The 12,205-nt window shown below is 40.9% G+C and overlaps 1 protein-coding gene across 1 annotated transcript in view; it reads right to left on the bottom strand.

Annotated features, from left to right (window-relative positions):
- The window catches only part of PHAX (phosphorylated adaptor for RNA export), a 294,590-nt gene that overhangs the window by 257,915 nt on the left and 24,470 nt on the right, over positions 1–12,205 (bottom strand). The gene's annotated exons all lie outside the window — the stretch shown is intronic.

Here is a 12,205-nt window from a genome sequence, read left to right as displayed (position 1 = left end):
CAAAAATTACTGTTTAGTCTTTTATAACAGTATTTATCTAAAAATTGTCAGCTTCTTGCAAACATTAATTCTGTAAATGTAGGGAAACTTAGGTTTCTCATGTACATTGGTAAACTGAGGCTCAGCCTGCCTGACTGGCAAAGCTTAGAACAAGCCTTAGATATTTTGAATCATGGTTTCCTACTTGCCAGTAACATACGACACCTTTAAACTGCTCCAAATGTAGCTTTTCCCCCAGAACTCAGAATTAGTTAGTCTTACGCTTTGAACATTCAGTACAAAGCAAGCTGATTTGTGTGCTTGTTGGTAAACCTGAAATTTTCTCAGACTGATAAACAGTTGTAATAGCAGCTACAGTTTTATCAACAGATACATGCACTTTAAAAAAGAATCCACTACAGTAGCCTGAAGACAATGTTTTTTCTTTGTTAATGTAAGATTTTGTTCTCTAAGTTTCCAGCATGCCCAGGGCAGGTATTATGGTTCAGTCAGAAGCATTGCTGTTGAGGGACATTTCTACCTTGCAGCAGTCCCATCCCAATGGGATACCCCCGGCAAGTGGTTCACTTCCTTGTCTTCTTACCATCTCTCTGCTGTTGATTTTATGGAAGAAGAACCCTGAGAAGTTCAGATCACTCTCACAACAGTATAAAGCCTTTCTACCAGTTTCCTACAGCTCAGAGGAAGCATAGCAGATGACAAGCAAGGACATCCTAAACACATCAACATTAAGTTGCATTTATCTCCTCTAAGAGGCAAGTTCAGTATTCCCACATAACGTAGTAAAAGATGTTTTTTGAGGATCTTTTAGCATACTTGATTTCTTGGGGTTTTGTGCTAGTTTTTAAACCCCTTTCTGTTGTGTTGAACAGTCAACACAATACTTCTTTAGAAAGAAAGCTTGTGTATGAAAGAAAGAAACTGTTTTTAGTTTATGCCACCAACCCATTTATGTCCTGTGGAGCAACTAGGCCATAAATAGCACACAGTCACTCAGATGTGATTTACCACGTTTACATGTACTGTTAAGATATGTTATCTTCATTTAATAGTTGGTATTAAGCTTGTGGTGTAGCAGGAATCACTGTCCATAAGGTGCAAACATCCGCTAGAGTTTCACTGTAAGTCATAGGAACCAGGGGTGATGAAGGAGACAAAGAGCTCGCAGCTTTTCTCTGAGTATGTTCTTTTAATCAGCATGACATACAGAAGAAAAATTAGGAAAGTGTCCTGGCTTCTCTCTTCCAAGCAAATTTATACAGCTCTCTTGTTTCCCAGACTACAAAGCCAAACAGGATATTTAGCATTGCTCTCTTTCCCACGCACACTTGTGAATGTCTTCAGTCACATCCTCACACCACACATTCCTAAGTGGGTTTTGCCAGTCTGACTTTCTGGCACACACAAGATTAATTTTCCTGTGTGTCTTGGTCAGAACACCTGGTCTTTTAATCTTGTTTTTATTCTGATAGATTTGGTATCAGCTTCATGCTTTTATTTCAGCCCTAATCAATCTTCCAAATACTTGGCATCACTCCCACAGAACCCAAGATTTTATTTATGTGCATATATATAAAAAGATATTTTTAGTGTGCCACTATACATAAATTTATTTATATTATATGTGAATAAATGTGCAACATTTCTGCAAATAACTTATCTTCTCATTAATTCAGCATCCAGGAATTTTCAATATGCTTTTGAATTCAGAGTTATGATACAGAAATGAATACAGACCAGTACCACTTTCAATGAAATATTTACTCAAATACTAGCTAACCACGTGTGGAAGAGATAACAACAGGCAATTAAAATTTCAGTAACTTATTTGGTAATTTCTTGTTTTGAGCCTCTGAGTTTAAAACTGTAGTCCTGAGGTTACTTCTTAGTTACGGCCTGCCCTCCCTTGTTTTCTAAGAAAACATCATGTAAAATAAACAGACCACTGAGTAGAAATAAAGAAAATAGATTTTAAGTATTGCAGAAAATAAAAATACTTATTTTTTTATTTCACAGTTTACCAATTACACTTCTTAAAAATAGTTTCCCTTTCCATTACAAGTAAATTCTGGTGCTTTGAAAAACATAGCCCAAAATCTCTGATTGCACTAGGCTCTAATAACCTGCAACTTCACGTTCTTCAATGTTGCTAATAAAGTCTTCAGATTTCCTTTCTGGGAAAATGATTGTTTTTCTGCAGCAATAATTGTAGGTTTTCAGCCTGATAGATTACACATGAATCAGAAAGAATACATGTAAATATCAACCATACAAGAGACAACTGCAATCCAGTCAAGGAATTTTCATTTATGTGGTAACAAAAGGTGAACCTCTGCTCTCTGTACTTAAAATCATAAAATCATATACTTTGGATTAAGATCCTTAAAATCATCTCACTGAACTGTGTAGTAATAATTAAGGGTTGTCTGCCCAATTAAAATGCAGGTACCTTTTGCACGTGAGGCAAATGTGGTAATGACTACACTACAGAAACACTCCTTATGTACTTGTTCACATACTCTGGGAGAAACATCTATAGCCAAAATAGTCATGGCATATAGTTTTATTTATTCAAAGTCTAGCATAAAGCTATATTTTTTCCTGTGCTAATATTAGATCTTATGTGTATGAATAGTAGATAATAGTGTGTTTGTTTGAGGTGATAGAAACAAGGTCTGTAATTTTCAAAAAGTTCACTGATACGGCTTTCTAATAATATTCAATACAGAATATAAATCTAGTGCTGCCATACTTTCATTTAAATCCCGCAGTAAGGGGGGAAAAAAAGGAAAAACACTGACATAGATGAAAAAACTTATTTCATGTTCAATCTGACTTGTAACATCTAAACGCTTAAGTTTATTGCTCTTCATGAACGCATGTGCTTTTCTGGAAGCCACAAGAAGATACTGTGCTCCTCTTGCAGGTTTTAGTACCATCTAAGAACATAAAATTATATTTTCCATTTCATTGCAACCTCTTGATAGGTAGAACTCATCTGCATCTGGAAACAAAGGCAGTGGAGATGTGTTGGCAGAGGGATTAATGTAAAAATCTTGACACACAATTCTGCCACTAAAACTCTGAGGTTGCATGCTCGAGTGTGTCACACATCGTTTCTGAGCCCAGGTAACATGTTCTTGTGCCTGAGGGAACACCAACATCCAAAAATCCCAAAGTCTCCCCCAACATCCTTCCCTTTAAATTGGAGAGCGATAGATCTGATGGGTGGCAAGTTTGGGAGATAAGGAATTGTTGGTTGCACGCAATAAGTAGTGGTTAGGATGGGTCCAGAGCAGGGCCACAAAGATGATGCGAGGGCTAGAGCACCTCTGCTATGAGGACATGCTGAGGGAGTTGGGCTCCTTTATAGAATTATAGAATCATAGAATCACTAGGTTGGAAAGGACGCACTGGATCATCAAGTCCTACCATTCCCATCAATCACTAAACCATGTCCCTGAGCCAGGAGAAGAGAAGGCTCAGGGGAGACCTTATAGTGGCCTTAGAGTACCTGACAGGGGCCTAGAGGAAAGCAAGGAAGGGACTGTTTAGAAAGATCTTCCTTATGAAGGTGGTGAGACACTGGCCCAGGTTGCCCAGGGAAGCTGTGGCTGCCCCATCCTGGGAGGTGTTCAAGGCCAGGCTGGATGGGGCCTTGGGCAGCCTGGTGTGGTGGGAGGTGTTCCTGCCCGTAGCAGGGGCCTGGGAACTAGATGGGCTCTGAGGTCCCTTCCAATCCAAACCATTGGGTGTCTCTTTGTTACAGACGTGGCATTGTGAGCAAACTAATTATCCTGACATGGATCAAAAAGAAAGTCTGGATCTGGGAAGAGGCAACAGCTCTAAAAAGAGAAATAGATCAGCAAGCGGTGCACCAGAGACCCAGCACAAAAAAAAAGAATAGATCTTGGAAGAGGCAAGAGGGCTAAAAAGAGAGAGAGATCAGCACGCGTTGCGTCACAGAACCGGGACTGCAAGCCGGATCTTGGAAGACGAAAGAGGGCTACAAGGAGAAAAAGATCAGTGAGTGGTACACCAGAGAATCAGTCGAAGCAATCAGATCTTGGACAATGGAAGAGATCTAGAAATACAGAGAGATCAGCAAGTGGTGTACCGGAGAGCAAGCACAAGAAATTGGATCTTGGAAGATGCAAGAGGGCTAAAAAGAGAGGGAGATCAGCAAGCGGTACAGTGGAGAGCAAACTGGATCATAGCAGGACGAGTTCTCACAAAAAGAAGTTGCAGGCACAGTCCAGTCTCTATGAATATTTGCAGGAGATGTGACCCATTCTAATGGAGGATTTCTTTATTTTATGAAGCTTAATTCTTACCTAGGCAGCAGCCATTGACTGGAGGAGGGATAGGAAGTTTCGTCGATAACATTAGTAGTTTGTTTCTTTTGCTGATATTAGTGGCTCTTTCTTTTTGCTGGGATTTGATTTTCTTGAGTGAAAATGTATAGTTTGCAGGTACACTTGTGGCAGCACACAGGATGGTCTTGCTGTTTTTCCTGGGGTATATTTGACCAGATCAATGAACAAGAAACATTCACTGGAGTGCCTGAAATACAGGCATCTCTCTCCTGACATCAGAATTTCCCTGGTGACAGACATTTATTTCAGCCCTCCTCGAAAGTGCAATCCCAGGCTTTAAAGTTGCTTTTAACTTAGTATTGAGGGAACAGAGAGGAGATTACATCTGATTTTTAATTCTGTAAAAAATGTTTATTAAGATGTTCTAAGAAACGCTGAAAAATCTGTAGAGTCAGATATGTATGATGTCTGCCCACTAGTGGGGCAGTTGTTCTGGTCTTTGTTACATATTTAACTACTGAAAAAGCTGCAGATAGGATTTTTTCTGTAAGATCTTCAGCTGGCCTAAAGTAAATGTGTATGCTGTGCTCCATGAACCAAACAATTCTATCAAATATTCAGACTAGTGATTTGATTTTAGTTACTTTAGAGGAATATTTTAATGTGGACAAAAGGCAGTTTCATATAGAAATATAGAAGAACATTCTGTCCTCTATCTCTGGAAGATACATCTAAAAGACACCTTTGATGCATAGAAGAGAATTCTTAAATGCTTTTGCTTTAAACAAGAATACGGGCACTGAAATCCTAAAGCAAAATTCATGGAATCAATCTTGTAATAGGGAAAACAACTGCCTTTTATTTTTGTGTTCCCTGTCCACTGTGAGTGTCTTATTGGAAAATCTGTTCCTTGCCACCTTTCTGCCCTGGAACATAAACAATGTGCCCTGTGAATTGCTGGGGCCTGGCACCTATTTGAGTGCCCGACTGCCTCCCTGCTGAATGCATTTTGTATTCTGAGATGAATTCACTCGGGTTTGTTGATTGGCTGGACAATCTTGGTGCCGTTCCAGGCGAGTTGTCAAAGGAGCACAGCCAGGTGTGTGGAGGACAAGGAGTTGGGTCACCTGATCTGTCAGAGAGGAGACATGCTAAATGCAAGATGTACAGAATATTTTTCAATGATTTCATCTTTTCAGAGAGGATAAGTTCTTTTAGCAGAAGATTCAAAGGGGGTTCTAAAGTCTTTTCTTTCTCTCTTGACTTTTTGGTAGGGTGTGGGACTGTTATTTTTTTCATAATCTATTACTAATTCTATTAACAGTATATTTTGGGGCCTTTTCCCTTCCAAACAACCCAAAACAGAAACAAAGTTAATGAACCTACTGGAATAGGATCCCTGTAAATATATTTGAAGACAGTTGTCCAGTAACATCTCTCAGACCATATATTTACAATTGAGACGACAGCCTAGTACAACCTTTGGTGATAGTACTCAATCCTTCTGATTGTTTGTTTTATCTCTGTTTATTGTTGATTATTTACTAGGCTGTTTAATAGCTGAGTAACTTCATCACTTGGGTGATTAAGAGTTCTCTTCTTTACAGATGAAGTTGTTGCTGTGTTGGGTCAAGGTGGTTATGGAAAAGTAGTGGAATGCATCGATCATGAAGTGTAAGTCTTTTAATTCAGCGTCTGTTGTTTTTCTTACTGAGACTCAGCAGGAGGTTGGGGAAGTGCTTTCTGATCCTGTCTGGCTTTCTCTTTGCTTCCTCGTGTGCCGTCTCTGTATTCTTCTAAGGACAACACAGTCGCCAAACAAAAGTGTACGTTGGTTCATCCTGCTAAAAGCAGGCCCTAGACGCGAGGGTTGTGCAGGGCTGGTGGATGAGGCGAAGGCTGCATCTTCTGCAGGCGCAGCCCAACCGGGTAGAGGTCAGGGCTGAGGGGAAGAGGTGGCCTGGAGAGCGTGGGGTGTAGCTGCAGCCCCCACACTGGGCAGCCTGGGGGCCTGTGCCACCCAGCTCTGGATAACAAGCAGTGTCTGACATCGTGTAGCTTCCATTAAAGCATCATCTGCGAGGAGGCAGTGCCATTTGGGTTCTAACAGAGTGTGCACCATAAATGAAAAACGTATTTTGTGTTTGATGGCACTTTGGCTGTGTGCAAAATAGTATGGAAGGAGGTTAAAATGAATGCACTGTAGAACTTGCTGAGGAACTGGCTCTGATGAGAAAGTAACGGATAACTTTGTGTACTAATGTCTACTTATTTTTGTTATCAATAGTACTAACTGGTATATTTTATCAATACTCTACGATGCCAATAACATCTTTCAGGTCTGGGCAGTTAGATATTCTCTCAAAAGCTTAGGAACAAAGTGCTTTAGCATGATAAACTATATAGCAGGAAATTCAGTGGAGAGACCTTGACAAAAAATGCATTGTCCTGACTTTTCAAGGGGGTGTATGAAATGAAGTAATGATTTTCGCTTCTGAAGTAAATATCCGGTTTAATAAGTACATTTGCAATGATTTACCCATTGAAATTCTAATACGGAACAGAAGTAATATATTTGACATATTAGAAGAAACCATGACTGAGATCTGTCCGTATGACATTTCAGTAACTGTGCTACATCATGTCTGTAGTTAGTGCTGGATGGAGTTGTTACCTATTCAAGACCCATAATTATGTCCTTTGAGAATTAACAAAAGTCTGAAAAGTACGTAAATGGCATAGAGAGGATTTTAGGTAAAATCTGCTTGTAATTTATTTAAAATGTACAAGACCGTGAAATTAAAAGAACCCAAATATTCAAAGTAGTGTGCAGAATATATGCTTTTCATGCAAAATATATGCTAAATTTGATGCTAAAATATATTTTACTGTTTACAAGTATGCACAGCTTCCTGTGCTGTGCAACACACAAGAACTATCTAGCTGAGAGTCTGGCTAGATTACTGCAAAACTTTTTAGAAAATTAAATGAAGGTTCTTAAACTTTCTAACAAACAAACCTAGTTTCTGACAAAATATTATCATTTTATGATAATCTGATTTTTATTAAAATATACATACACATTCCATAAAACCCACAGCTGGTTTCTAAGCTTCAAGTATCTTTTAGTAATAGAAAGCATTCTGATAAACTTTATCCATGTATAAACTGGCCATGTGTGGCCAGGAGAAAGAAAGGGTGGAGTCAGTGTCCCTGTTGCATGACTGTCTCTGGCTCTCAGCCAGCACTCTTCTAACTGTGCAGTGCAAAGGCAGAGGAGAGTAATTCCAGATTAAAATTTGGCTTTCAGTGCAGGTCACCTGAGCCCAAAAACCAAGACACACGGATCCATGCCAATATTGTTACTTCCATTAGATTGTTTTGTTGTTGTGCTGGGTATGAAGTGATATTTCCTCTGGAAGTGCCTAAAATTGGCTTGACTCCTTTATCCTGAAGGACCTACAGGAAGATTCTCTTTGCCCCTGAGATGTGAGGTTTCCATTTACTTTGCTTGAGATGCGTACTTAAATGCATTATAGTGATACAGAAAATGATGACAAATAAACTCACCAAGACTCATTTTGGAGTTTCAGAAAGCAGAAATCGTTCTCAGGCCTTGGCAACATAAGGAAGTGACCTCCATCAGTCATGTGCAATGAGACAAAAGCTAGTGGCAGAAGATATTTCCCACTTACATGCATAAGTATAAATTTTCCTTTATGTATATTCTGGTAGTATCTAAGGACTAATTTTAATGTTACTACGAACTTCACAGCTATCAAATGTCAAGATAATTTGGAGCTTTGGAGCCAGCTCTCTGTCTGACCCTGCATATGAGATACAGAAACACTGCAAACAGAGGTGATTGTGTAAGGACACAGCACAGATCACACTTAACGCAAGATGTTATCATCTCCAAAGAACAAACAATGCCTGAGAAAAAAAATTGTTTGATAAAAACTGTGCTGTCAGAGGGACATTGTCTAAATTTCAAAAAGTGCAATTACTGAGATGAACTTAACTCTACTTTAGATTAAATCAAAATATTCAACTTTTTTTTTGATAATAACTGCTTCTCGTAACAACAAAATCTGAAATCATTCCTGAGAAAGTGCATTGAACTGCATAATAAGGCAGCACCCACTGCGCCCTTCCTGGACAATTGGGAAATGTCTTCCCTATGGAGCAGCACCTCCCACAAATCCCCAGTGACTTCCCCACCTTTTCCTCAGCGTCTTCCGGCTGATCTCGCTCCCTCTTGTGCTGCTGTGCTTTTGCTTTTGCCCAGAGGTGGTCAAAGACCAGCTTCTTCCAGGTGCAGTAATACTCCACACACTGGGCTACGGACTTGGTCTGAACCTGTTGGGAGAAACACGGTGCCCGTCCATCACAGATACACTGCAGTTCAACCTTCCACACAGCTGAGACATTCCCACCCAGTTCCCCCGTTCTCTCCAGGGAACCCAATAAGGTGTGCTGCACAAACTCTGATGTCCATAGCGATGACGTTGGAGGGAGAACCAATCTTCCCATCTGGAAAAGGCTCTAAGGAAGGGTGGGAAGGGCAGAACACACGCAGGTGGTCAGCATAAGACCGTGCTGATAGAGGGGAAAAAACTCAATATGAATAGACATCGTTGAAAGCAGGAGTTCAACCTGTATGAAGTGCTCTGTGACTTAGTACTCTGCCTCAATACCGTTATTAAGAACAAATACCGGTTACTAATATATCACATCTGAGTCTGCAATTAGCTCCTCACAGTGCTCTTACAATAAAAAGTTACTTCTTTGCATTTGGTGCAGGAAAAAATCTTTGTTACAAAGCCTTTCTGCTTATCTCCTCATTGTAAAACCCCTCAAACCAAACCTGCCAAGTACAGAAATGTCTGTTCCTATTTTAATAAGCTTTCTATTCCTATTTTCTGGAACTATACCTTGCTTCACAACTACAAAAGAGGTATTTAGTGTAGTACAACACAATGCTGATCATTCCCCACCTGGTAAAGACAAGTCGTATGAATACATCACTGCATATTGAGAGCACAGAAATACTTTGAAGTATTCGCAGAATTCATCTTCCAACTTCTTGCCCCAGATGCTGTTACCTCCTTTCCCAGTGCCTGGCCAAGAAGCACCATGACAGATTACTGGATTTTCAGACTGAAAAATCCAGAAATGATGTAGTGTTATAGCATTTAAGAACAGAGACCCTAAAAAGACTGTCATTTGCTTGTGGCAGGTATCAGGTTCTCATGTGTTGACACTGAGCAAAGACACAACTCTATATAAGGAACATCTTGTAAGCAGCAGAAGGAAACACTGACATAACCTCAAATTCATTTCAGTACGAGTACAAACAGACTCACAGTTGAATAATTTTCTCCCAAACAGTTGATGCTGTCTGGAACATTGTCCCTAAATGATTTAAAGGCAGTACAGACTTTCAGACAGCAACCAGAGAAACCACAGCAGTAACTGCTACCTGTTTTACAGCTGAAAAGTCAGCAGAACAATCATATGTGGTATAACAGCTGAAAAAACTAAAGCTTGTACAGTTCTTTATTGTTGCATGATTACTTAGAACTAGGTAACAGCTGCTATTCTGTAAGCTCACCAAAGAAAACAAACATCATCACAAAAAACCTCAATCAAGAATACAATAATTCTTAATTTATTTTTACCTTTTTTTACTCTTTAATATAAAAAATGAGTCGGGGAGGATGAGCTCACCATTATGTCTCCGCCACTTGTTTTACTATGGGGATGGCCAACCTGGCCCCTGGTCATCCCCTCCCTCATCGGAGTTACACCAGAGCTACAGAAAAAAGACTCAGAGGTGATCCTCAAAGCAAAAGTATCAATAAGATTTGTGAACAGAAATCGACGTGTTGCACCTGGATGATTTATAAATAGAGAAACTGATTGTTTATAAAAATAGAAACTATGAGTTTTATATGATGGAAATGGCCTGATGTACAGCCCTGGAGTTTCAGATCCCTACACATTGGTGGAGGTTGGACCAGCAGTGGGGATGAAGCAACCCACCGTGTCCCTTCTCATCAGAACCACTGATGAAAGGCAAAGAAGATAAGGGGCTGAGCCCACTGACACCCCAGATTTTATCGCTCCAGAATGAACTATAAGCGAATGAGAGGAGCAAGCCATAATCAGAGCTCCCTCTCAGCTGGTCTGAGACCCCCAACAACATCAACATCATACAAACACCAGGGCGTCTGCAGAAACTTCACTCTCAGCAGCTTTGGGGAAACATCTAAAAGACTTTATCACTGACCTCTGTGGTCCCTCACAAACCCTTACAAGATGCTAAGATTGGTCTAGCCTTTAGTTTAAAGTTTTGACACAGAATTGTAACATTATAGGTAACAAACTAAATGTTTAAAGGTACTCCTGGGTGCTACTCTGTCCCCCTCGCTGTGTGACACCTGATGCCTTTCCCCAGCTATTCGTCCCTTTTCCCCCTCTGCACAGAACACACGGAGCGGGCTCAGAGGGTCACGGTCAATGGGTTATGCAGGGCTGGTGACCGGCCACTCACAGGGCTCTGCCAGGATCCATGTGCAGGGTTGGGCATCACAGTAGAAAAAGGATATTGAGCTCCTGGAGAGTGTCCAGAGGACAGCCATGAGGTTGGTGAAGGGTTTAGAGGGGTTCACCACTTCCTCGCAGGGGAAGCAGGAAGAGCAAGCGCTGATCTCTTCTCTCTGGGGACCAATGAAAGGAGTCGAGGGAATGGCAGGAAGATCTTCCAGGGGAGGTTTACGTTAGATATTAGGAAGCATTTCTTCACGCAGCATATGGTGGAGCACTGGAACAGCTCCCCAGGGAAGAAGTCCTGGCACCACGCGTCACAATGTTCAAGAAGTAGTTGGACAGCATGCTCAGATGCGTGGTGCGAATGTTGGGGTTGTCCTGTGTAAGGACGGGAGCGGGACTTGATGGTCCTTGTGGGCACCTTCCAACTCAGGACATTCTATGATTCTATGATAAATACCAACCGTAATACAGAGAAACGAAATGTAGCTCTTCAAGGAAGTGCATAGATCGTAATCTTCTATCCCCAAAGAACGAAAGAAAAGAGCACCTAGTAAGAAGGCAGGCACTTCAGCCACCGCCTCTCAGAAGGATCTTTTCAGACTGTCAGCCCTCTTTGAGTGCTTAACAGGAAGGCTCGGGACAGCTTGTAGCCCAAGAAAGAGCTGCTGGAAGGGGGAAGTCTCTACTGCTGCACGCCAACAACGACCACTCACAGGGAATACTGTGTAACCAGAGTACCCCTCCTAAAACTAATAAAAATAATAATTCCTTATTGCGGTGCAATCTCTTTAATACTACAGGGATCTTCGTTCCTGCATAACTTTTTTCTTTCACAAGATAAAGGCCATGCTCACACTTAACAGCAAGGGCTGTCCCTGTCCTCTTACTCAGAGAAGAAGCATCCGTCACATGCTAAAGGGCAAATGTCAGCCCTAGGTCTTTTGCTCTTCCAATGACAGTTAGATAAACCCTAATTAAATCAATACATTCTGGCTCTTGGGAGGCCTGTAGAGTAGAGAGTGTTCTCGTCCACACAAGAAAAGTGTCCTGAGATTTTGTTTTACCGGAGAAACACATTCAGGCTCATCAGTATCTTTCTCTCAAATCAATTTTATTCCAACAGACGAATTTGAATTCAGCATCAATAGGTAAATATCTGACATACACGAAGAAACAAACAGCACTTAACATAGTTTACTTTTCTTAACAGGCAGATAGACAAGCTCGTCTGCCTCAGCTCTAGGAGTCTATGTGCTATTTTCCCTCTTCAGCGGGAGGAAGAAAGGATGTTCCAGCGCTTCTTCCACAGTAATGCGCTTGGCTGGGTCATACTC

The sequence above is a fragment of the Phaenicophaeus curvirostris genome, chromosome Z, assembly GCF_032191515.1.
Source record: "Phaenicophaeus curvirostris isolate KB17595 chromosome Z, BPBGC_Pcur_1.0, whole genome shotgun sequence".
NCBI classification, from domain to species: Eukaryota; Metazoa; Chordata; class Aves; order Cuculiformes; family Cuculidae; genus Phaenicophaeus; species Phaenicophaeus curvirostris.
The sequence above is the reverse complement of the archived record's forward strand: the minus strand, read 5'-3'. Positions and strand labels throughout refer to the sequence as shown.